General features: G+C 35.2%; 1 protein-coding gene across 5 annotated transcripts in view; it reads right to left on the bottom strand.

Moving 5' to 3' along the window:
* B3GALT1 (beta-1,3-galactosyltransferase 1) overlaps positions 1-24,054 on the bottom strand; it is a 531,946-nt gene that overhangs the window by 42,180 nt on the left and 465,712 nt on the right. The gene's annotated exons all lie outside the window — the stretch shown is intronic.

The raw sequence follows: 24,054 nt of genomic DNA, 5'->3' as shown, positions 1-24,054 counted from the left end.
AGTCTACTCAGCTTAACCATTTGTTTAACCCAGTTCTCCAGTGCCTTATCAAAAAGTGTAATGTCAGTTTTTAAGTTAGAGGTATTGCAACTTTCCGGAATATAAAATACATCTACATTCAAATGTTGGTTTTACAATACAAAACAGTATTTCAAAGTCAAATATAAATGAATTTCACTATCTACTCTTTTGGATAATTACCATTATTGCTATTTCTCCTTGGGCAGATAATTGAAAATTGACTATATAAATTGTCATGTTTTTCTGGGGAAATAGCCTAGGCTCAAAATTTGTCACCCATATGTTAAGTTACAATTTTACCAGGCCTAAAATTTATAGCTACTGTAGTACATTATTCTATTACATCTCATTAATATCTTCTTTTTAATTTCATGTGGAAAAAGGAATTTTGCTGGTGCCATTTATGTCTAAGGAATCCATTCATTTTGTGTACCTCCACACCACAGTTAGCTATGAAATATTTTAGTGACAGAATAGGACAAATAAGATAGTAATAATATTTTAACATTCCCAGTTTTGCAATAACCCTCTGTGACAATAAATAAATTTGCACAGTGAATCTCAAATGTCAGGATCTGGCCACATTTGATCTGGTTTGTGTGTGGTCTCTCTGCAACCAAAGAATTAAACAAAGACCAAATAAAGTACCAATGAGTTGCCTAGTTATTAATTTATCAAGACAAATTCTCAGATTCATTAGGAAAGTAGGTAGAGGTAATAGTTGATCTTATTAGTTAATGTATTTAGGAGAGAGAAAAGAGGGTTTTCATTCTCTTAAGTTTTAATATAATAAACTTATTTTTCTATTTCTCTTTGTCATAAGTCGAGTCCTAGGGAAACAGACCCAGGGAGACTCTGAGATACCCATGCAGAAAGTTTATAGGAGCATGTTCTCAGGAGCAACACCTGTTCTGAGGGGAGAAGGAAGAAAGGGAGGAAGAGACAGAAATGTGATGCAGTCACAGCAGAGGCTTGAGGCAACCCCCTAGGGCACTCTGGAGCTGGGATGTGCGTGCAGAGGTCCAGTGTGTGCTAGAGTTGGCTTGCATAGGCTCGGACAGAGCTGACGGTGCATCTCTTCCTAACTTCACAGTCGGGGACATCATGATGATACCTTGAATTTGGAGGCATACGTGTGGGGTGTTTACAACATAATAATTGACAAATTCTAGAAACCAGTGCTTCTGTCACTTTCTTCTTCCAATTCCTCAACCTCTGGAGAGCTGGTTTACCAGCAAACCCCCAGTTATGAAAGATTGATTTGCACACCTGTCTGCCCACTCCATGTGGTAAGTTATTAATTGCACACGGGAATGATATCCTATACTGCTAGGTCTTGTATTACTGTAACTGCTTCAGGAAAGGTGTTCTCTATCCTACACAGAATATATTTTAATCCCAGGATTTCTAGCCCTGCTGTCTTGTCAGTAATCGTTATTGTTGCCTTTCTGAAAGAAGCAACCAAGCTCCCATGGAAACACACCCATCCCTATAAGATACAACTTGGTGACATGACTGCCAAAGCCTAAGTGACAGTTATCAAAGGAGTCAGTCCTGACAATGAACAACATCCTGGATAAAATACTTAGAAGAAAGCCAACTGAAATGATTTTAAAAGTAATGCCATTTCTTTACTTGGAAACACAGTCATTCATACCAATAAAGTAGGATAATAAAAGCAGCATATCTTTGTTTAATGAAGTCGTAAAATATTTCTGGAGCCAATTTAGAATGTATACCATGGGTGGGAGATGATTTTAAATATATTAGTGGAGACACACAAAGAATTTGGGTTAAAATCATTCCAGCTTTTTAAAAAGTTAATTCCTAAGAAGATGAACTAAGCCAATTTATTTGCGAACATCAGTATCTTCAGGAACTCAGAGTTTATGTGAGAGTGCTCACCATTAACTGGGGTAGCAGAAACTTTCAAGGGCACCATTTTGAACAAAGCTATATGTCTCTAAGTTCTTTCTTCTTCTGAATCCTTTACTCCACAGAAAAAGACAATGAAGAAAGACCCAAGATTTGACAAATTATACAGACATGCTTCTCAGCTTTGCTCTTTACATCCTATATCCACACTAGATCTTGGCAATGTATCAATTGCAAAAACATCACATAGGCATTGAATTTAGGCAAAAACAATAAGTAGGAAATGGAAGAGAACTTGTCATAATTTTAGTATATGAGGTTAGAATTGGAAACTCAGTAAGAAAAGTGTGGATGAGTCTGAAATTCAGTGATTATAAAGTGTCTCAATATTGACTATATCTCTTCTATCATCTATCACATTTCTGTCACAGGCCTCAAAGCAGACAGGAAGTGAAGTTTCCAACATAAAATCACTGGGTGCCAACTCTTTATTATCATCAGAATTTAGCACAGAGCCTTGCACATGGTAGGAGCTCAGTATCTCTCAGTATCTTGTTCTTAGATAAACTGATGAATCCACGTTTGGATTCGATAATCAGCTTCTTAATTCCTCTCTTATAATATCCATGGTTTCATTCAACAGAACTGTGCTAAATATTTTCTATGTTGTGGTATTTTACTAGGAGCTGGAAATACAGAGGAACTCATATCCTTTCTGAGACAGATAAAAGTCAGATAATTAAACATAGTAAGGGAGATACTGAAGCACAAAGGAGAGACCCCGAACCAGGTGTATATATGTATGTGTGCGTGTCTTTGTATGTAAACAAATGCATTTTTTCTCTTGAATGAAACATTCAGAATATTGATACTAAAGACCAATGGCTTCATTTGTTCTGACTATAAAATATGAATGCAGTTAATCTTTCTGTTTGTCAAACAGGAGATAGTGAGAGGATGAGGAATGTAGCATCAAGCCCTAAGAATAATCATTGGCTTATTTTTCTTGATTTTTAAGCTGAATTCATCTGAGCTAGTCATTCAACAGTTCAACAATATTTTTATTTTCCTTTTAAGGGCAATTCACATACTAGATCCTGGTAATTTAAAGAAGAAAAAAATCTAAATTGCTTTCAAAGTCTTTCTAAGCAAGAAATTCCAAATATCTAACATGCTATGAGCCTTTTAAAAGTTTGATATAATTTCATGATACTTTTCAGAAACACCAATGTTCTAATTTATGCCTACTTATAAAATTTTAGCCTGTACAAATGAATTGTTTCATGAACGATTTGGATAGAACATGAATTTATCTTTATAACAAGCAAACACAAAACAATGGAATAGATCCTTGATTTTATTTGGCTGCCAAACTTTTTAGCTACAGCTTTAGGTCTCTGCCTTTATAGACGGCAGAAGCTGGTTCTGAAAATTAAGACCATTCCAGGGCATATGTGCAAAGGAATTTTGCAAAGCTTGCATACTGACTGAGTCAACTACTGCCTTGCTGGATTTTCAGGTCATGCTCCCTTTATCTTGCTCTTCTATCATCTATCAAATACTGTTACAATAAATCATGCCATGTAAGCACATGGAATTTGAACATGACTTCTGATTTAGACAGAGACTGTCTCCAGCCAGCTAGCGTCAATGAAAATTAAGTATGACCCAACTGTGGGAAGTTGCTTTGCTTTCTTTTTGTCTTTTTCTACACATTTTATTCTAGATCAGTCTTTTTAGAAATGGATATGGCATCTGTCACTGGAGACAATGGGTGAGAGAATAGGCCAGTGCCTGTACAAATATATCACTACCATTAAACAAACAAACAAACAAACAAACAATCCAGCAAAACAAAACCAAAAGTCTATAGTGTATGCCTTATGGATGACTGGCGCAGAAATAGCTTCTCTTCATTTAAAGAGTAGCATCTTGACCCGTCTTGTGCCTGGAAAATGATCCTCCTTCTGACTTATGACATTCCCCACAAAACCCAGGCACATTGTGTGCAGATGCCAGTGGCCACATTACCCAGGGAGAGGCATGACAGAGAACCTGCAGCAGCTCCTGCAGAGTGGGAGTTTGGGAGGTAGGACTTACAGAGAGGCCCCTTGGCCCATAATGGATCATACTGTATGGGGATTTTTGCATTCCAAGATCAATGAGACTTGCTGAAGTTGTGGCATGGCAAGCAATAGGCCATTTTTCTCTTTTTCAGAGAAAAAGAGAGCATCCTTTTCTCTGAAATATAAAGTTCTTCTCTCACCCTGGTTTTTTTTATAGACAGTCACTTAGATGTGAAAAAAAATGCACGCCCGTTACTTCCAAATTGGGCACATTTTCCTTAGTCGACTTTCCAAACGAATGGGGAGTTAAACTTGCCACTGTGAAAGTATTTTCCATGTCTTAGCTAAGTTGTGAGAGAAAGCAGTTTAGAGATGTCATGAGTGAATGGAGAAATGGTTAGCACTCCTGTTAAAAACACAAGACCTTTTATTTGGAAAACAAAGATAACTAAAGGTTGTAGACTAATGATCTCATAGGACTCGATGTAAATGTTAGACACTCAAGAAATAGGTTCCTAAGAGAAGACGTTAACAATTTTCACTGCAATTGTGCCACATAAATGTAGGTTTATACTTGCTATTCTAGTACGTTGATTAATGCTATTTGTTTCTTCAAATTCCCCTGCTCACTAGGGGTCCTGGAAACCACTTACACCTCATTGCCTTAACAGCAAAATCACCTGGGCTGGTTACCATTCTTTGTCTCTTGAATTTCTCTGATGTTTAGGCAGCCCACTCTGGCACTGCGAACAGGGTGAGGGAACTACATACTCATGTTTTCTTCTTGTGTAATTGTTTTTGCATGATTTCTTCCCAGGAGGAAGTTATACATTTTAACAGGGCAAATATGAGGAAAATAAACTATTTTCTCCCTAGATAACATTTGATGACCTTGGGCAATATGTGCAGAGCTTTTTGGAATTCTAGTAAAAAATTATCTGCTAAGCTGTCTTTGGATCTCTGTGTTGTTTTCTTTGTGTGGGGCAAGAAGTGGGACCTACTAAGCTTAGCAAGCTTAGCTGGATGTTACTTAAACTTTAGGCAGTAAACAAAGACGTGCTCAGTAGTGCACAGATGACTGATCAATTCTAGAGCTGAAATTATCTGTAGGGACATGTTCCAAGACCCTGAGTAGATGCCTAAAACTGTGGATAGTATTGAACCCTACACATACAGCACATCTTCGAATGACGTCGTTCGCTCGATGTCATTTTATTATAACATTGGTGAGATGACACAGGAACTTGTTTATATCAATCAGGCTATGGTAAAATTGGTTTTGTTATATGTCCCTTTGCTTAAAGTTGCAGTACCTATTGATGACATTAAGAGAGGACTTACTGTACTATTTTTTACTGTACATACACACTTATGATAATGTTTAATTTATAAATTAGGCATAGTAAGAGACTAATGACAATAGCTAATAAAATAGAACAGTTATAACAATATACTATAATAGAAGTTATGTGAATGGCTTTGGGGTCTTATTAAGTAAAATAAGAATTACTTAAACACAAGCAGTGCAATACCATGCCACTCAGCTTATAACTGAGATACCTAGTAAGTCACTAACGGGTAGGTAGCTTATACAGCATGGATATGCTGGATTCACAATTATATTCCCAGGTGGGACGGGGCTGGTTGGTGAGAGATTTCACCACGGTCCTCAGAATGGCACTCCGTTTAAAGTATATGATTTGCTATTTCCGGAATTTTCCATTTAATCTTTTTTGGATTGCTGTTGACCTCGGGTCACTGAAACTGTGGAAAGCAAAACAGAGGATAAGGGTAGGACTACCATACATTAAGAATTACCTGGTTCTGCCTATAATCATTAAATTTAGTGTGATAGTAGCCCCAGTGATTTGCTATCGTAAGCAGTCTATCTGTTCCCTGTATCAAAAGATTTTTAGTCTGGCTCCTAAAAAGCAATCCATTCAGTTTTCTCTTTCAGTGGAAAACAAAAAAAGGAATTTTGAGAAAGTCTCAAATCAGGGCAATGCTGTGTGTACTCCTCATAATACAGTTTACCTGGGGGAAAAATGGTAATAAATACAAAGAACCTGTGAAATATGCCTCCATTAAAGTAAAGTAAAACTCTTTCATGGGGCTAACTGCGTCCCTGAACTGCTCACTACTCCATGGGATTGTGATACATATAATGGAACGAGAGTGTAAATAGGTCACTCAGAGTGCACTTTATTTAAAAGAATATATTCCTTGGGGAAATTTTGGATAAATGAGCTGAATGTTCTTTCATTTCTGAGGCTTTTGCTGAGGAAGCCAATGATGCCAAGTGCTCAGAGCAAAACCATCTACTAAAGGTCACAGAGATGAGTGAGCTGTTGTAAGTCCTAGCCTCAGCGAGGTCCTGCCAGAGGCACAGGCACCAACCCATTTCCTCCTCTTCCTTACCGGGAAGGTACAGATACCTAAAATCACGCAGAAGCAAACAATGTATTTTCCAAAATCAATAGAGCTGAGCACAGTTTGAAATCTCTAGGACGATAGAAAACACTACATATGCCCACACCATACCACCACCACAGTAACAGTTTTTTTATTTTTGTAAAGCAATTATCAACTTATGTATAAATGATTACAGTATTTGAGATCCAAGATTCTTGGAAAATTTCATGTTGCAATCAAAACATAATTGAGCTATTTTGGAATAGGAAGCCTATTTGCTCTTCGAAACATATAAATATCTAAAAATTAAATGATGACCCATTTAGAACAATATTGCTTCACAGTTATTTTTTAAGGGTTTACTTTAGGTGAATTTTCCTGAGGATGCAAAGTTTCTATAGTCCGATACTAATATTTCTGAACCTGGTGTGTGTGTGTGTATGTGTGTGTGTGTGTGAGAGAGAGAGAGAGAGAGAGAGAGAGAGAGAGAGAGAGAGAGAGAGAGTTGAGGGGTGGGTGAACAGGGTCAGTTGTGATGGATTAATTTCCTCAAGTGATCTGAGCCACAAATCCATGTGCACACCAATCGTTATTTGCAACCTAAATAAAAAATGTCTTACACATGCAGGTATTATTTTTCAAATGTGTATATATCCTTTTGTGATAAGAAAGATGTGATTTCATTTTAAAGTGTTGTCGACTACATTGTAAATTTTTGTTATTACTATTTTTCAATCCATGCACTATAAAAACATAGCAATTACCTACTGGCAACCAGAATATTTTAAATGTTAAGAAGGAGTTCTTCCTGGATTAGATGCACTGTGGTAATGTATTTCAAGAGTTACTGATAAAATAGTTATAATAGGGACTTACTGGAAATATATAATATAATGGGGGATATGATAGATATAATGGAATTTTCAATTATGAATGAGTTCCATTATAAGAATCATTAAACCATTTGGTTATATCAATTTTAAATGTTTAGGCCTAGCACCAAAATAAAACACTCAGAAAACAATTAACAGCCACTACCTTTGGGGATAGGAGTAGAACAGCGTGAGCAGCCAGTGCAACAACACCTATTTCTATTCTCTATACTTTTGTATTTGAATTGTTTACAACAAACATAAACTCAAATATTACGTTTATATTAAGAAAATATTAAAATAAAAACGAGCCCAGTGAGGTGCTGGCTCCTAGGTGCCTTTCGCACATGCATTCTCCTCCACTAGGCTTGCATTAGGAAACTGAGAATTACTTCTTACTCCTTGTAACTTTGAAGGCTGCTGCCAACTTGACAATGATGTTCACCGCATGCTAACGCCCTCTGTGGGGCCGTGGACTGCACACTTCACATGAAAGACTACAGTGCAAGCTGCCATACCAACATGTTCATGTGTTTGAAGGTTACAGGATTAGAGTGAACTCCCACCCACCTGTGTCTCGCAGTTCAGCGGCCTGTGGGTGCAGAGAGAAAAATGATTCTTGCCTCCTGTCATCAAACATGTGCTGGGACACTCCAGGGAGCATTTATGAAATCACACTTAGTCCTATGCCAGGAAGAGATTACAGCTAGCTGATCCATGATGTCTCCTTCCCACGATAATTCTATGAGCTGGCATGTAGTGGTAGTGATGTACAGCCATCATGTGGTATATAATGCATTTAGATTCTAAAAGCTATAGCAGATTCTGCGCAACACTCACCAATATGGTAAGTTAATCTAAAATACTTTAAAGTCTGTCCAAAAAAAAAAAATGCTGCCATGCTGAATTATCCCAAGTATTGTCATGTCAAGTTAAGTAACGTCATGGCATGGCATTCAAGTAGCTCATTGTAGCAAATAAAAACATTAATATCCTTTAGGGAGATTTCATGGAAAGCAGATGCACTGTTATTTTTTTCTAAGGAATTTAGTTCTATTTCAGTAATGCATATGTGAAGTGGATAAAACATCACAAATATAAGACTCCAGTTTTTTATTTTATGCATAAAGTAGGCCCTTAAAATTTAAGTATAGTCTGAGGAAAGAGAATTATTTAAATCTAAGGTTCACATCTTCTCTTCTGTCTCCCATGTCTACAATGATTTTCCTTATTCAATCAAAGGAAGGACAAACAAGATGAGGTGATTTTCCTGATTGACAGGTTTTTTTTTTTGTTTGTTTGTTTAAGACCAATTTAGACCAACTGGTTTTGTTGTCACTATTACCCTTAAGGACTTAATCAGAGTCTCAGGCCCCAATCTTTGCAGTGTTAAAAACTACAGCGGGGGTGCCAAAAAAATGTATGCACATGACTTGTATTCATCTTTTGTTATTGGTATATATTACTACAATTTTAATAGTTTTTTTACTTTCTTAAAATGTGTGTACATTTTTTGGCACCCTCTGTATATGTATACATGAATATAGACTATATACTACATATATATGAAAACTATATATATATATATATATATATATATATATACACACATATATATATGGTTTTAAATACTCTTTTAATTCCCTTCCTTTCCCCATCTCTATATATGTGTGTGTGTATACATATATACATATATACATATATATATATACATATATATTCCAGAGTATGATTATATAATCTATACAAGAGCATGCACTGTCAAATAGCCACTGCATTATTCATTATTCATATGTTTGATTGCCGATTTTACTTTTCATCCTGATGAATTTATGACACATAAAAACAACCCTCAATATATTCAGTGAATGATTCTTTTGAAATAGTTTTTCATGTATAGTTTTAAATTCAGGTCCAGAACATATTTCTATTCTGCAAATACTTTCTCTAGACTCCACCTTTCAAAGCTGAGTGAGCTTGAGGGCCCCTAGGTTAGTAAATGCTGGGCATCTAAGCTCTACATGGTCTAGGAGGACTCATCAAGACAGGTCTCATTCACATACATTTCCATCCCCATGAACAGACATAGACAAGGATCAACAGACGCCTTTTGGTTCCCCCAACAAAAACCTCTTTTGTGAGGGTAAAAATACAAGGTTAAATATAGTGTAAGGCCAAGAGTTTCCAAAGGGCTTTTCAATAATAAGTAATAATTTCAAAGTCTCATAGACCTTTGGTTAGGTGGGGAAGCCGAGTTGCATATAATACATTTAGGGTATTTACTACTTTCATTTTAGTTTGGTTCTTGTATTTTCATATCTTTATATTTGTTTTGATTTTGTTGAGGGGGATTTAGGGGAGTCGCTGGGGTCGTAATGGGTTGTGGAGAGAATGGTACGTGTGGCAGCAGTTTTCCCTTCCTAAACATTTGATTTAATAGTCAGAAAAAAACTCCAAAAGTTGTTTGATCATGGGAATAAATAATCTTGAGGTTCCAAATTTTAGAAAGAATTGCACAAAGTCGCTTAGTGCTACCTATCCTGGAAGCTGGTTGTATAGCTCATATTTTTCGTCCTCGGCTTCCTGTCTCAATGATTTTAAGTCTGTGAAATAAAATAATGGGAAAAATTTAATTGGACTTAAACAGAGCTAATTATTTAATTCTAGAGCTAATTCTATCATTACCTCAGTGTGAACTTTTTATATTTATTCAGCAAACGTCTAATGAGAATCGATTTATACTGGGCATTGTTCTAGGCACTTGGCGGTAAATCAGTGCACAAGATAGACAAAAATCCCTGTTCTGGTGAAGCTTATGTTCTACTATATGTATATGTATACTATATGTATATATACATTGTGTATAGACATAATTCATTAATAGAACTTTTATTGAAGTCAGAGAGAAATTTTGTTAAAATAAGAACTTTGTCTGTGGGTCTTGTACACATTGTAGATTTCATAAAGTAATTAGATCGCCCATTAACGTTTGCGTTAAACTTTCCCCTTCATTTCTTAATAAGATTACAATCTCTGTACAGCTTGACAAGAACAGGTACCAGCCACAGGAATAAAACCATGAAGAACCATTTAGGGTGTTCTAGAAAGCATGATTTCTCAAAACTTTGGGGTGTGTGTCCAAGATGTCAGCATAGAAAGATCCTGAACTCACTTCCTCCCATGGACCCATTGGATCTACAGCTATGTATGGAACAACTTACTCTGAAAAAACCCTGAAAACTAGCTGAACGGCTTCTTCACAATAAACAATAAATGGGCCACATAGAGATGGGTAGGAGAGGCAGAAACGTGGTCTCACTAAAAATCCCACCTCCTGTGGTGACCTACAATCAGGAGAGATCTTACAAATCCAGAGCTTCTCCCTGAGGAGTGAGGGGTTTGGGCCCACTTTAGGCACTCCCACCCTTGGGGGCTGTGCCAGAGAGAAGAGCCCCCAAAACACCTGTCTTTGAAAACCACAGGGCTTATGTCTTGGAGACCCAAAGGCTTGTGAAGTGAGACTATTCTTAAAGGGCTCACATGCAGACTCACTCACCCTAGGGCACAGCACAAAAGCAGCAGTTTGAAAGCACTTAGACTATATGTGAAGAAGACTTGTTTGCTAATGTTGATGCATCTGCCAGAGGGGGATGGATCTGTTGGGACTCTCCAGGGATGGAAGCATTGGCAGGCACCATTTTTGCACTCTTTCTCTATTTTAGATGAGACATCATCCCTGTACTTTCCTGCTGCTGGTGGACGGACATCATCCCTGTACTTTCCTGCTGCCTAGCTAACGCCAGTGGGCGTGCCAGGGCCCTGCACATTTCCACTGTTTTGCTAAGCTCTTCCACTACCTCACTAAAACCAGTGAGAGCACACAATCTCCATGGGGTGCTTCTTGATCACCTTGCTCTGGTGGCCAAGGAGGGCTTGCATTCCTGGTTCCCATGGAACTGTGACAATCAGACAGTTCTTGGGAAGCTTCCAATCCCAGGGCACTGCACAGACAGCAGACTGAAGCATACCCCCAGTGTTTCTATGAAAAAGGCCTATTTACTTGGTCTGGAACGTCAGCCTCAGGGGAACGCTTTAGATTTGTCACACATCTAGAAGTTATAGAGGTGCTTTTAGGGAAAGTAAGCCAGGGGATGCCACCTTTGAGCTCTCCCTCAGCCTTCTTATAGCTCACAGGCACCTCCCAGAAAGAAGCTTATACACTCATGTGGAGCCCTGATTTTTGCCATTGATGCCTAGAGGATATATCCAGATCATGTGGTCTGGAGGCCAGCAGGGTTTAGGATTGCGGTCCCACAACACTGTATATATATATTTGCATACTTTGAAAGCTCTTGTTTCCAACAACCCTGAAACTGAGTGCTGACTGAAATCTGTCCCTTTGGAAAATTGATAGGTCTTGGTGCACCCTCAACAACTGGGACCCATCAAGAATAAATATGGCTGCTTACACAATCACAAAGGTTTGAGAGATAACCAAAAGCTAGGGCAATGTTGAATATTAAGGGTAATTGCCTACAGAAGGCCACGCCTTTAAGATGGGGAGAGGTAGCTATTTTACATAATACATAGAAACTAACACAGAGTTAAACAAAATGAAGAAACAAAGGCATGTGCTTCAAATGAAGGAACAAGATAAAAATCTTAGAAAAACAAACAAACAAACACTTTAATTAAACAGAAATAAGTAATTTACCTGACAAAGAGTTCAAAGTAATGGTCATAAAGATGTTCATCAAACATTGGAGAAGAACGGATGAATACAGTGAGAACTTCAATGAAAAGACAGAAAATTTAAGAAAATACCAAACAGAAATTAAAGAGCTGACAATACAATAACTGTACTGAAATGTACACTAGAGGGGTTCAACAGCAGATTGAATGAAGCAGAAGAAAGAATCAGTGACAGGGCAGCGGAACGCACCCAAAAATAACGGGGAAAAAATTTTTTTTAAAGTGAAGACAGCTTATGGGACAACATCAAGTAGAATAACATTTGCATTATAGGGTTCTCAGGAGGAAAAAAAAGAGAAAAGAGCAGAAAACTGATCTGAAGAAATAATGGCTGAAAACTTCCCTGACTTGGAAGGAAATAGACATCCAAATCTAGGAAGCCCACAGAATTTTAATTAAGATGACCCCAAAGAGATTCACACCAAGACATAATCAAAATATCAAAAATTAACTATAAAAAGAGAATTTTAAAACCAGCAAGAAAAACAACTTGTTATGTACAAAAGAACCTCCATCAGACTATCAGCAGATTTTTCAGCACAGACCTTACAGGCTAGAAGTGAGAGGTACAATATGCATAGATTCAAAGTTCTGAAAGAAAAAAATTCCCTGATCAGGAATATCTATCCAGTAGGTTATCATTGAGAAGTGAAGTAGAGATAAAGTTTTCAGGCAAGAAAAAGCTAAAAGAGTTCCTCATCACTAAAATGGCTTTACAAGAAATGGTATAGGTACTTCTTTAAGTTGAAAAAAAGGACACTAGTAACAGTAACAGATAAAAGAATAAATCTCACTAGAAAGGCAAATCCATAGTAAAGAAAGTATATTGATCACTTATAAAGCTAGTATGAATGTTAAAAGACAAAAATAGTACAGATAACTATAACTACAATAATTAGTTAAAGCACACACAAAATAAAAAGATGCAAAATGTGACATCAAAAATATAAAACATGGGTGGGGGGAGTAAAAATGTAGTTTTAAGATGTGTTCAAACTTAAGTTGCTATCAACTTAAAGGTGTGTATGTGTATGTGTGTGTGTGTGTGTATGCATGTGCACTGTTAAATCTATAGTAGATACACAAAAGATTATGAGAAAGGAATCTAAATATAACATTAAAGAAAGTCTCTTTCATCAAATCACAAGAGAAGAGAAAAAGAGAAAGAAACAGAGAGAAACTACAAAAACAGCCAGAAAACAATGAACAAAATGACAATAAGTACATACCTATCAATAATTACTTCAAATGCAAATGGAATATCTCCAATCAAAAAATAAAGACAAAGAATAAAGAAAGAAAGACCCATCTCTATATGCTGCCTACAAGAAACACTTCAGACATAGAGGCACACACAGACTGAAAGTGAAGGTATGGAAAAAGATGTTCCATGAAAATGGAAACCAAAAGAAAGCTGGGGTAGCTATACTTACATTAGATAAAATAGGCTTTAAAAAAAGTCTGTGATAAAAGCAAAGAAGAATAGTACATAATAATACAATGGTCTATCCAACAAGAGGATATAACATTTGTAAATATTTATATATCATCATAGGAGCACCTAAATATACAAAGCAAATATTAACAGATCGAAAGGTAGAAATTTATAGCAATATAATAATAGTAGGGGACTTTAATGCCCACTTACATCAATGAATATATCATTCAAGACAGAAAATAAATAAGAAAACATCGGCCATAAATGATACATTAAACCCGATGGACTTAACAGATATTTAGCAGACATGCCATCCAAAAGAAGCAAATACAAATTCTTTTCAAGTGCATGTGGAACATTCATTCTCTAGGTTAGACCATATGTTAGGCCACAAAATAAGACACAATAAGTTTAAGAAGATTAAAATTATATCAGTAAGGTTTTCTGACCACAATGGTATGAAGGTAGAAATCAATTACAAGAAGAAAACTGGAAAATTCATGAATATATGGAGATTAAACAACATATTATTGAACAACAATGAAGAGAAAAGGAGAAAGCCAGAAATACTTTGAGACAAATGAAAATGAAAATATAACATACAAAAATCTATGGGATGCAGCAAAAGCAGTTCTAAGAGGGAAAGTAGCAGTGATATAGTTAAGAGGGAAATTCAGGCCTACCACAAAAAACAAGAAAAATCTAAAGTAAACAATGTAACTTCACACCTAAAGGAACTAGATAGAGAATAAACAAAGCCCAAAGTTAACAAAAGGGAATAAATAAATATCAGAGCAGAAAAAAATGAAATAGAGATTAAAAAGACAATAGAAAAGGTCAATGAAAATAAGAGCCAGTTCTTTGAAAAGATAAATGAAATTGACAAACTTAGCTAGACTCACCAAGGGGAGGGGGTGAGGTGGGGAAGAGAGAGCTCAAATAAATTAGATGAGAAATGAAAAATAAGTTACAAGTGATACCTAGGAAATACAAAGAATCTTAAGAGATTACTTTGAAAAATGGGTTGAACTTTGGGTGCCAACTTCTTGAGCAATTGAAACTCCACATATAACTTTAATATCCCCAAAACTTCAGTGTAGTTCGTTCTCAATATCTGTGAAAGATCAGTTCCAAGACTCCCTGCAGATACCAAAATCTGCGGATGCTCATGTAGCTTACATAAAATGGTGTGTCAAAAAACTCATACAGTCAGCCCTTCACATCCACAGATTCCCAGCTGCAGATCAAACTATTATTTTCAATGAGTGGTTGGTTTAATTTGCAGATGCGAAACCAGCAAATACAAAGGGCAAGTGTACCTATTGAAAAAAATTCTGTATAAAAGTGTACCTGTGCAGTTTAATCCCATGTGGTTCAAGGGACAACTGTTTATACCAATAAATTGGACAACCTAAAAGAAATGTACAAATTTCTAGAAACATACAATCTTCCAAGACTGAATGAAGAAACAGAAAATTTGAATAGGCCCATTACTAGTAAAGAGATTAAATCCGTAATTCAAAACCTCCCAGCAAACAAAAGCCCAGAACCAAATGGCTTCACTGGTGAATTTTACCAAACATTCAAAGATTTAATACTTATGCTTCTCAAACTATTAAAAAAGAAATGAAAATAAGGGAATGCTTCCAAACTCATTTTACAATGATCCCCAAACCAGACAAAGACCCCCCACACAAAAAAGAAAATTACAGGCCAATATCCCTGATGAACATAGATGCAAAAACCCTTAACAAAATATTAGCAAATAGAATTCAACAATACATTCAAAGAATCATACACTATGAACAATTGGGATTTATTTAGTGGGTGCAAAGATGGTTTGACATCTGCAAATCAATTAACCAAGGTGATTCACCATATTAACAAAATGAAGGATAAAATTCATATAATCATTTCAATAGATGCAGAAAAAGCATTTGAAAAAAATTCAAAATCCATTTGTGGTTAAAAAAAATCTCAACAAAGTGGGTATAGAGAGGAATGCACGTCAACATAATAAAGGCCATATATGACAAGCCCACGCTAACATTATACTCAAAGGTTTTCCTCTAAGATCAGCAACAAGATACGGATGCCCACACTGGCCACTTTTATTCAACATCGTATTGGAAGTCCTAGTATTGGAGGTATTGGAAGAGTACAAAATCAATATATGAAAATCTTGTGTTTCTATTTACTAACAATGAACTATTAAAAGAGAAATTAAGGAAACAATCCATTTATAATTACATCAAGAAGAATAAAATACCTCATGATAAATTTAATCAAGGAAATGAAAGCCTGTGCACTAAAAATGATAGGACACTAGTGACCGAGATTAAAGACAAATAAATGGAAAGATATTTCATGCTCATGGAGTAGAAGAATCAATATTGTTAAAATGTCCATATTACTCCAAGCAATCTACAGATTCAATGTAATCCCTATCAGAATTCCAATGTCATTTCTACAGAACTAGAACAATCTTAAAATTTATATTGAACCACAACTCTGAATAGACAAAGCAATCTTGAGAAAAGAACAAAGCTGGAGGCTCCTTGATTTCAAACTATATTATATTTAATTTATTTAAGATACATTTAAGTTACTTAAATAAGTTACCACATTTTATCTTTTTTTGCTTAGAACAGTGTAAAACAGAAATGAACATAATGGATTTCAGTAGACAGTAAGCAGTAATTAGTAAAAATAAAAGTTTTTCTCTAGTGAGCTGGGTTGATGAGGGACATTGCTGGAACATATTTGCAATAATTAAATAAAATTCAAGATAAATTTATATTTAAGAGTAAATCTTAAAAGTTATCATCATCATGAGAAAAAAGAAAAGTTTTTGTAACTTTGTATGGTGACATATGGTAATTAGACATATTGCTGTGATCATTTTGCAGTAAATGCTGTACACATTTGCATCAAATGTTGTACACCTGAAACAGAACAAAAAGCCATAGTAATTAAAAGAGTATAGTATTGGCATAAAAACAGACACATAGATCAACGGAACAGAATAAACAGTCCAGAAACAAACACATGCATATATGGTCAATTAATTTATAACAAAGGACTTAAGAATATACAATGGAGTAAAGACAGTCTCTTCAATAAATGGTGCTGGGACCTGAAGCTGAACAATAATGAACATTAACTACAATTATATATATATATATATATATATATATATATATATATATATACACACATAAATATATATAAATATAATATATATGTAATTATATATAATAAATATATTATATATAAATATATATATATATATATATACTTACAAGAAGTGGAGTACAGTATTAGGAATAGAGACAGTGGAAATATAATGGCTGTATGCGATGTCAGAGGGGTCGTAGATGGGGCTAGGGGGTGATCACTGTGTGAGGGACATAAATGATAAATGTGTAACTATTACATTGTTTTGTACACCTGAAACTAATAAACTAAAATAATAAAAAATAAATGGTTTTGGGAAAACTAAACAGCCACATGCAAAAGAATGAAATTATACTAGTATCTTACACTATACACAAAAATTAACACAAAATGGATTAAAGACTTGAATGCAATGTCTAAAACAATAAAACTCTTAGAAGATAATGTAGATAGTAAGCTCCTTGACAATGACCTTGGTGATGATTTTTTGGGATCTGACTCCAAAAGCAAAGGCAACAAAAGCAAAAATAAACAAGTGGGACTATATTTCTGCACAGCAAAGGAAACCATCAGCAAATTGGAAAGGCAACCTACTGAATGAGAGAAAATATTTGTGAATCATATATCCAATATAAGGGTAATATCCAAATACATAAAGAACTCATATAATTCAATAGCAAAAAAACAAACAATGCAAATCAAAAAATGAACAAAGGATCGGAATAGACCATTATCCAAAGAAGATATATAGATGACCAACAGGCACATGAAAAGATGCTCAACCTTACTAATCATCAGAAAAATTCACTTCCACTTCTAAAATAAATGTTATAGGGAGTAATATACAGAATGGTGACTACAGTCAATAACACCATAGTGTGTATTTGATATTTAGCAAGAGAATCAAAACCACAATGAGATGTCACCTCACTCCTGTTAGAAAGGCTATTATAAAAAAGACAAAACATAATAAGTGTTGGCAACGATGTGGAGAAAAAGAAACCTTTGTGCACTTTTGGTGGTAATGTAAACTGGGGCAGGCACTATGGAAAATAGTATAGAGGTTACTCAAAAATTTTAAAATAGAATTACTTTATGATCTAGCAATTCCACTTCTGGGTATTTATCCAAAGAAAACAAAAACACTAATTCTAAAAGATATATGTGCCCTTATATTCATTGTGGCATTATTCAAAATAGCCAAAATATGGAAACAATCAAAGTTTCCATCAATGGATGAATAGATACAGAAGATATGGTGTATATGATGTAACACTACTCATACCAAAAACCTTGCTATTTGTGATAACACGGATGGACCTTGAGGGTATTATGCTAAGGGAAATAAGCCAGACAGAGAGAGACAAATATTGTGTGATTTGACTTATATGTGGAATCTAGACAGCAAACAAACGAACAAACAGAACAAAACAAAATTCTTAGATACAGAGAACAGAGTGGTGGTTACCTGATGGGAAGTGGTTTGGGGCATGTGCAAAATATGTGGAGGGGGTCAAGTGGTACAAACTTCCACTTCTAAAATAAATGTTATAGGGAGTAATGTACAGAATGGTGACTACAGTCAATAACATCATAGTGTGTATTTGATAGTTACTAAGAGAATAAATCTTAAAAGTTGTCATCATGAGAAAAAAGAAAAGTTTTTGTAACTTTGTATGGTGACATATGGTAATTAGACATATTGCGGTGATCATTTTGCAGTAAATGCTGTACACATTTGCATCAAATGTTGTACACCTGAAACTAATGTTATATGTCAATTATACATCAATAAAAAAACATTTAAAATCAGGTTTAATGATTTGGTTTGAAACAATTGTTCAAACTTTCTCTTTATATTTGCTAGACTATCATTTTAATCAGAAGTTAGTAAATTAAAAAAAAAATGTTTCCCAATATATTATATCAATTTTTCTTGGTTTGAAATTGGTCTGTTTTTGAGAGTTGATTTTGATACATTTTATTAACAGCAAGACAAATTGTTGGCTACGGGCTTATTTTAATCTGATGATGTAGGTCCCATTCACAGGTGAAATGATTATAGAATCAAGAGGCTGCATCAAACACCATATTAGGAAATGGTAATGATGACAACATAAAGAAAATTACTTTCATTGAAATCATAAAACTGGAAAGCACCTTGAAATATTTCTTAACACAGGAATGGCTCTGAATAGATAAAAACTCATTTGGCATTCAAAAATATTTATTGAACCTCACTATAGGTCACATATTGTGCTGTGTGCACTGTGAATGACTAAATCCTGGGTCATATTTTCAAGAAGCCAACAGCTTAATAAGACATCAGAAGTATAGACAAGGTAAGTAAAACCTGGTGTTATAATGATGGCACAGTTAAGGTGATATGAAAAAAATTGCCAAAACTGCCCTCCATTTCAGGGCCTTTCAAATATGTTCCAGCAGCCAATGAGGTTTATCCGAGGTGCGATTATTGCAAATATGTTCCAGCAATCTCCCTCATCAACCCAGCTCACTAGAGAAAAACTTTTATTTTTACTAATTACTGCTTACTGTCTACTGAAATCCATTATGTTCATTTCTGTTTTATACTGTTCTAAGAAAAAAAAGATAAACTGTCTGATTACCATTTCTTTATAAAACCCTTTATATGTTTTAGAATCTGAAAATTATTATACCAAAACAAGAATATTTTAATTGCTGAAGTTACTTTTATACTATCTCTTTCCAACAAATATTTCAAAGGCTTCAAGCAGAAGGTATAATCATAAAGCAAATAAAAAAGAAATGGAAAACTAGACCCAAGTTATAAACAATCAGATAAGTTAAACCATAAAGTTATTTTTACTAATATTTGGAGGCATTATTTAGATTTGCATTTCAGCTTCTTGGCAGCAAGTGCAAAAATGAGAATCATAACAAGTTAGTTACATAACTTTTTTAAAACATGAAAGGAGTAAACAAACCAGCTTTTCAGGGGAGATCAAGTTACTTTTTAAGTTCTAGAATAACTTTTACATGGCGAGAAGAGTTTAATTATATAATAACCAGTATCAAAAATATTTCATACAATTTATTAAATCAAGTCTAATAAAAGCCAAACACAAATATTAAAGCACAATTTAGTGAAGGCCATTCCAGAAATAATCAGATCATTATGGTATAATCACATGGCTCAGAATATGAATACACGGATAGATAAGTTGCCGTCCATTTTCCCTCAACTCACCCTTTCATCTAGCTTTGAGAATATCTGGAACACTGATGATTTAAAGTTAAGTCTGGAAAAAACTGGAGAGCTGGTTTTCTGTAATTCTGATTGAAGGTGGATGGGTGGTCTATAAACTGAAATTTAAATCAACTAATGATAGAATTGTTAGTTTGAGATGAGAAAACAAACCAGCATGGATCTCTGCTTGTACAGAATGTGGGGAACACTCCATCTTAGCACAGAAATGAACTAAAGAATCAGGATTTTCCTCAGATACAGCATTAAGTTGATTCTAAGATTTGACTAAATATCCTAAACATTACCAGAGGAAAAAATGGCTTTATGGGGGAGTTATTTTCAAAACAGATATAAAATAACCAATTATTTTAGTTAAATCATGCAAATAAAAGCAATTCTGCAAAAGAATCAATGATGACCCTAACCAGGACAAAAAAGAAAGCAACCCATGTGCAAAGGATAATTGTTCAGAGGTTGTTTTTTTTGCCCCCTAATTAAAATTTTCAAAAGGGAGCAATAGCATCATATGGTTCATGAATATTCTTCCCCATAGGTTTCTGTTCTGAAGCAATATAATATTAAATTATTTCTATCTTTTCTTATACTTTGGATCTCATTTAATTGTTTAATTCTCTTAACAATATAGCTACTACATATGTCCTTGGGAAAATACAAAAGATAGTTTGCATATAGAATTTTAATCCAGATAATAAAAAAGCAAAGGAAAACTGAGTTTGATAAGCGGAAACCTATGTGTGCTGTAATGGTACTCACGGAGACTGCCTACTAACCGGAAAACTGCTTCTCCTTCACCCATTTATTTCTTCTTGTTCAGAACCCATTGTTTGCAATCAGAAAGCATGTGAGCACTTGAGGCTCTGAAATTTCTTTTAATCAATCCACTTATAATTTCAAAGGTGGCAAAGGAAAGCCATTTCTTTTTTATCTTGATATTGGTAATTGGAGCTCTGTGTGACTGTTTACTTCCATCTTCTATGGAAGCAGTGAGATTAAAGCAAGGTGAGAAATAGCTTAGTCTTTGATCATTTTTTTTAATTTATTTTTTTTATTAGTTTCAGGTATACAAAACAACTTAATAATTAGACTTTTTAAACCACATAAAGTGATAACCCCCAATCTACTACCCCTCTGACATCGTTTATAGCTCTTTCAATATCATTGACTATATTCCCTATGCTATACTTTACATCCTGTGACTATATGTGTGTGTGTGTGTATATATATATATATATATATATATATATATATATATATATATATATATATAAATGAATAAAATTATTGTTGACATTCAATTATTCTACTTCAGCTTCAGGTGCATAGCGCAGTGGTCAGGCATCTATACAGTCTATGAAGTGATTCCCTGATAAATCCAGTACCCATCTGGCACCTTATATAATCTTTACATTATATATATTTTCCATACTGTATTTCATATATCCGTTACTATTTTGTGACTACCAGTTTGTACTTCCTTCTCCCCCATTCTTACCCCCCTCCCATCTAGCAACCATAAGTTTTTTCTCTATATCTCCGAGTTTATTTCTGTTTTGTTTGCTTGTTTATTCTGTTCTTTAGTGTAGAATTGGGTGACCAGAATGAAAATCAACAGTTTATCACATTAGCACATTGCAACTTAAACTTTTTAAAAAGAGGGAAATGAAAAAGATTTTTTCAACAAATGGCATGTTAGAAAAACAGTTACAATGAAGTTGAACTTTCTGTTACCACAAAGGGGCTTTACTAAGTACTTTATGGATACATTTCAAGGTTCAGGGAAATAACCAATACACAGCAAAGCTTTCTGGTTTTCTGATCTATTGGCTTACCTAGAGAAAGGTCAAAATCTTAAACTATCAATTAAATTGGGTGCCTGCTAAATGAGAGAATTTTTAACATACAGTTTATTAAATGCTCTGCTTAACGTTATGCAAAGTACAATATAGGAGCTGGCATTCCTAGTATAGTTTTTTATGCAACAGTGAATCAACAGAAAGAATTGTATTCTTTAACTTTATGAACTAAAACAACATGTTCCAGAGTGTGTGTTTCTTTATTAAAAATATCAAATTCAACCAGACTTATTTGAATAAGACATACATTCATTAGGCTCACTGGAAGGTTTTAGTTTATTCAGTGATAATAAAGCTGAAAAATAATTGAGTCGGATTAGTGTTCAACACAGAGGAACACATTTATGTTTCAAGAAACATTAGAAATATTTCTAAGCAGTTAGAGACAGACCTCTAGAATAAGAGAAAAACCCAGAGGACTGGGGCTTTTTAAGGAGCAAAAAGTGCATAATATGCTTGCAGAGGTTCCTACTTTCTAATAAAATATCTGATGGTGGAGAATCTTCAAAATTCCCACTTTTTGGAAAAACCCATTTGAAAAATGGACTAGTTTGGAAGTAAAAAGTGCATCAGCTGAGAGGTAAAGTCTCAGGTTTGATTTCTTCATCTATACCCTATGCGGAAGGAAAGAGCGACTACGTTTAAAAGGAAAGTTGCTCAGGGAATTTAGAGAGAGGCAATGTGTAGCCTGTGAAACCCTAACATTTGAAAACTGATGAATGAAAACCCATCATTCAGATGATTACTATACGCCATGAGGGTCAAACTGATTTGGAGCTGAATTTTTCATTTGTAAAAATAAAAAGCAGTGGAAGATGTATGCTTTATCCTCTGAGTCTTCAAAATAGTGACCATTTAGGTTTTTATATTTGGGAAATTTTGCTTAACACCTTATTGTTATAGTTTATCTTTCCCCCACATGGCTTGCCTCCACAACTAGACTGTGGAAGAAAAGCCAAACTAATCTTCTCCGAGGCCGACAATATTAGTTCCTAGCTGATCCCCATTCTTTTTGGGCTCTTTCTTAGTAACAGGATTTTGTTCATCTGCACCATCCCTGTGTTCCAAGAAAAGCAGACCACAGCCCCAGCTGAGTCATATTGATCAAAGCTGCTCTGTGGTGGCTTCATTTCCTGTCAGTGATTGGGTTAGGCAGTGGCATTTGATTCCATTCTGGCTCTGAGACTTGAGAGGAGATCTGCTAAGGGCTTCTGGGAATGGCTTCCTTCATTTCAAGAAAAAGGCATTCAGGTGTACCTCCTCCCTTTTATGCTGCCAACATGTTGCTGTGTCTGTATGTAATGCTTGCAACTGTGTGCGAGCAGTCCATTGTGCTTTTGAGAGGTGGGGAGAATGGAAGGAAGGAAGGAAGGAAGGAAGGAAGGAAGGAAGGAAGGAAGGAAGGAAGGAAGGAAGGAAGGAAGGAAGAAAGGAAGGAAGGAAGGAAGGAAGGAAGGAAGGAAGGAAGGAAGGAAGGAAGGAAGGAAAAGGAACTTGGGCTGATGGACATGGTTGAATTGGCCAGTCCTGGGCTTACTTGACTTCCATACTTGTGGTATGGAAGTATGAGGTAATAAAATCCCAGAAAGCACCTTAATTAATACATTTCTATTCCCTTCAACTACACAAGCCATTAATCAGCTTCTGTTTCTTTCCCGTTCTCATCCCCCAATTCTATCTATCATGTATCTATCATCTATCATCTAAATTCTGCCCTCATGTCTTGGTTTTGTTCCTGAATGTCTTTCTTTTTGGCTCTTATAATAATTTCTAATTGACTTCTCTGTCTTCAGCCTTGGTCACTAGATAGATCCAGCAGATTTTAACGATCCTTCCCTTTCTAGAAGGAAAACTAAATCACATTCTTCCACTTAAATTCTCTAACAGTGTCTCACTGTTGGACATGGTGAATAGAAGTCCAAACTATTCTTATGTTTTCAAGGTATTCTACAATCTGGTTCTTCCCAAGTTTTGTGTCCTGAAATGCTATTTTTAGGCATTGCTCAACTGACTCCTACACATTTTTCAAGACCTAGCTAAAAAAGCTAGAAGTTCCCTCTGTGATATCACTGACCCATCCTGGTCAATTAATCACTCGTTTTTTTTGCCGTCTAAGTATTTGTAGGTAACTTTACCAATACTTATCTCACAATATTCTTGGTACTTCTTTATAAGTCTGTCTGCTTCAATAAACTGCAAACTCCTTGAAGCCAGAGGCCAAGCCTTTGTGTTTCTGAATCTCTGGTCCTCAATCCAGTATTTGCTTATGCGAGGTGTTTAACAAGTATATTGTGATTGATTCTAGAGGGAGGTCTATAGTGCAAACATGGGAAATTTT

Source organism: Rhinolophus hipposideros (assembly GCF_964194185.1).
Source record: "Rhinolophus hipposideros genome assembly, chromosome: 6".
Lineage (NCBI taxonomy): Eukaryota > Metazoa > Chordata > Mammalia > Chiroptera > Rhinolophidae > Rhinolophus > Rhinolophus hipposideros.
This window is presented reverse-complemented; position numbering and strand designations above follow the sequence as displayed.